Source organism: Onychomys torridus, chromosome 3, assembly GCF_903995425.1.
Source record: "Onychomys torridus chromosome 3, mOncTor1.1, whole genome shotgun sequence".
Classification (NCBI taxonomy): Eukaryota; Metazoa; Chordata; class Mammalia; order Rodentia; family Cricetidae; genus Onychomys; species Onychomys torridus.
The window spans coordinates 173,964-178,293 of NC_050445.1; positions in this window are offsets into that span (position 1 = coordinate 173,964).

A 4,330-nucleotide genomic window follows, 5' to 3' on the forward strand; every position below is an offset into this window, starting at 1 on the left:
TTACAAAACTTGTGAAAAATCCATTAGAAAAAGAAAAGGTTTTTTTTTTTTTTTTCAAAACAGGGATTCACTGTGTAATAGCTTTGGCTGTGCTGGAATTCACGCTATAGACCAGGCTGGCCTGGAACTCACAGAGATCCTCCTGCCTTTGCGTCCAGAGTGCTGGGATTAAAGGCATGCACCACCCCTGCCTGGCCCAGGTCACAAAGAAGGTTTCAGAGATCCCTGCTTGCCCAGGGACAGATACTGTAGTGTCCAACACTGGAAGGAACCTGTTTAAAAGGCAGATGGTTTATGAAGATGGGAGGGCTATTAGAGGCAAAGGCTCCCTCCCTTCCCACTTGAACTTGGATACAACTTTATTTTTAACCGAAGGACCTCCCTCACATTGGAGAAAAATCAATAGCACCTTAATCCATCATGTCTTTGCATTACAGCAGTAAGATTGTTTTAAGGTATAATAGATAATTTCATTCAAAAATTAAAATTCCCTCATCCCCACCTGCACAGCAATTCTTATTCCAGAGTTAACCCATCACTTGTGATGTTAGTACTTGACAATATCCTTTGGAATCCTCTATCTAAAAGACAGAAACTGAATCTTCATTCAAAACAAAATGAGTAACTTGGGTAACACACGGGAACAGGAAGAGGACATGGAGGTGTCTGAATCAAAACCGAGTGGTGGAACACAGGTAGGTGTCTATACAAAGAATGAAGCTGGGCATTGGGGAAGTCTCATGGGTCCTTGTGTACACAGAACATACTTTTTTTTTGTTTTTTGTTTTTTTTTTTTTTTGGAGACAGGGTTTCTGTGTAGCCCTGGCTTTCCTGGAACTCTGTAGACTAGGCTGGCATTGAACTCAGGTCCACCTGCCTCTGCCTCCCAGGTGCTGGGACTACAGGTGTGTGCTATCACGTTTAGCACATTCAACATCCTAACATCATGATGTGACCCTCAGTAGACACTGTTTTTTTGTTTTGTTTTAGTTTTTTAACATTTGTATGTGTATGGGTGCATGCATGCCCTGGTGTATGTGTGGAGGTCAGAGAACAACATGTAGGAGTTGGCTCCCTCCTACCCCAAGGATGAGTTTCCAGGGGTCAAATTCAGATTCAGGTTGTCAGTTGGTGTTGGCTTTTTTTGTTTGGTTTTGTTTTGTTTAAATAGCGCACTCTAACCCAGCTGCTCTGGAACTTGTGATGTAGCCTAGGCTTCAATACACAGCAATCCTCCCACCTCCAGCCTCCCAAATTCTGGTATTTCAGGTGTGAGCCAGCATGCCAGGCTCTGTAGGCAGTGTTTTTTGGGTGGAGCTGAGGATCGAACCCAGGGCCTTGCGCTTGCTAGGCAAGCGCTCTACCACTGAGCTAAATCCCCAACTCCTTTTCTCTCCTTTCTATTCACACAGTTTAGGTTCTAATGGTCACTGACTTGACTCTCTAGTCAGCCTAGCTACTCTCATCACCATATGGTGTTCTGGAGCTGTTGGACATGGGCTTTCTTCAGGGTCTTGCCATGGCATTCCCAGCTGTTAATCAAAAGCAAACTCTTTAGTGTTGAAGGCTTCTGCAGCCTACCTTACCAGGTCTCTTCAGTTGTATTGCAGTTACATTATTCTCCCTGTCCTGAAGAAGCCTCTTGTTTTGTTTTGTTTGGATTGGTATTTTGGTGTCCAAGCTCCTTTTTGAAAGAGCTGCTTACTGTATGTGTGAGGATGTTGGGGAATATTCCTTTACACTGTGAAAATATGTCACTGTGGTTGGTTTGATAAAAAGCTAAATGGCCAACAGCCAGGTAGGATGGGGTGGGGGGGCAGAGAAAACACTGGGAAGAAGAAGGTGGAGTCACCAGCCAGACGCAGAGGAAACAACATGGGCATTACAAAGTAAAAGTAACTGAGCTACATAAAAGGACATAGGTTAAAAGAAATGGGTTAATTTAAGTCATAAGAGCTGGTTAGAAACAAGCCTAAGCTATTGGCTGAGCGTTTATAATAAGTGTCTGTGTCATGATTTGGGAGCAGATTGGTGGGACAGAAAAGTCTGCCTACATGAGGACACATAGCCATGGCACATAGTGGAGATCAGAAGACAACCTAGAGTTCTCTCCTTCCATCATGTGGGAATGGTGATCATACTCTGGGTGGCAGGCTCAACAGCAGACACCTTTCTTTACTCAGCCATCTTTTTCTCATCCATTTCTTTAGAGAGCAAATAAGTGATGGGTACTTGTTATGTAGGCAGTTTTAACATTTGGGATACATCAGTGAACAGACACATGGGCCGTAGTTTGTTTTCTATTAAATCTAGTTTCTTATACTGGATCTTTATACAGACTTCCCTAGACTAACACAGTATTATAGTGTGCACTCCCAAATTGTAGTTCAATGACCCTGAAGCACAGCCCTAGAGACTTAGCAGGTAACTGCTCTGCCTGCCTATGACCTTGAAGTACATGCCTCTGGGTCAAGGCCTCTTGGCTACCCTTAAGACCTGAGATGCACGTGTGCAGCTCTCTTCTCTCCCTCGTGGGTTTGGATGCGGGACTGACTGAGACAGCCCAAACCAGGCGAGACTGTGCCCAGCATTCCAGAACCTGTGACAATTCTGTTCGGTACAGTGAGTTTTCTTCCCTATAAATTCCTTTGCCCTTTAAGCAGAATCCATGGATTTCTCAAATTACCAAATGACTGGTAGCTTTCATGTGCAAAAAAAAAGTTTTTTGAGACAGGGTTTCACTATGTAATCCAAGCAGACCTGGACCTTTCGCTGTCCCAGATTCCCAAGTGCTGAGATTACGGAAAGTGCCACACGCAGATGAATATGAAATTGTTTTGTTTTTGTTTTTGTTTTTTGTTTGTTTGTTTGTTTGCTTGCTTGTTTTGGTTTTTCAAGACAGGGTTTCCCTGTAGCCCTGGCTATCGTGGAACTCTCTGTAGACCAGGCTGTCCTCAAACTCAGAAATCTGCCTGCCTCTGCCTCCCCAGTACTGGGATAAAAGGTGTGCAGCAACATGCCCAGCATGCAACTATTTTTTCTTTAAGTTTTACTTACTTATGTGTGTGTGTATGTGTGTGTGTATGTGTAGGTCAGCTCTTCCCTTCTACTTTTATGTGAGCCCTGGAGGTTGAACTCAGATCATTAAGTTTGCATCATCTTGGGCAGCAAAGGCCTTTACACAGTGAGCCATCTTGCCAGCCTCATATCTAACTCTCCTTTAGAATTATTTTTAAATAATTTATTTACATTCATTTTACGTATATATATATATTTTTTTAAAGTTTTATTTATTTATTATTATGTATACAGTGTTCTGTCTGCACATATCCCTGCAGGCCAGAAGAGGACCTCTGAGCCATCTCTCCAGCCCCCCATTTTATGTATATTGGTGTGGAGGTGTCAGGTCCCTGGAACTAGAGTTACAGACAGTTGTGAGCTGCCATGTGGGTGCTGGGAATTGAACCCCGGGCCCTCTGGAAGAGCAGCCAGTGCTCTTAACCACTGAGCCATCTCTCCAGCCCTAGAATTATTTTTAAAATATTTCAAACACCAAAACAAACTAAAAACTACCAAAAAAAAAAAAAAACCCAAACAAACAAAACAAACAAACAAAAAAACCAAACCACTTGCCAGCCAGAAGTTTATTGGCTTATTGGATAAAGACCATAACATGAGTGGAAAATGTAGGAAATGAAGAAAAGCAGGTTTTGCTTTCTATTCCAAGGTTAATTCTGGCTTGTCTGAGTAAGGCCTTCTAGTTTCAGAAGGAAATGGGTCTTAAATGGAATAGTTTATTTAGGATCATTCAGGACATGAACTGGTTAGAGAGCCTTACAAATGAACACAGTAGCTGTGGTCCTGCATTGCATCATTTGAATGGTACAGGATGATCAGCCTGGAGCCAAGGCTTTCAAGATGCCCTGCTGATGTCACATGCCAGTCCAGACTGGGTGTGGCAGAGGGAGATCTGCTGAGGATGCGCAGATGAGACTCATAAATCCCAGAGGCTAGGAGCCGCGAAGGTGGGTGCCTGAGAGGAGGATACCCCAGAAACACCTCCCTCGAGTTCTGGCGCAAGCCAGGCAAGCGCTCTACCACTGAGGTACACCCGAGTCCCGGGCTTGCATTTTGTTTCAAACGCAGTTTCCCCCTTAGGGCTTCCCATTAGTTCCGAAAAAAGGAAAAAGAGGGTTTAGAAACCTTTAGGTTTCCCGCTAGGATCCCCTCTCTAGGTTACAGGCCCTAGAGATTGGAATCTGAAAACCCTTGGGATGAGGGTAGTTTGGAAACTTCCTGAGCGTTTCCCTCACCGGCTTCTTTCCCTGAA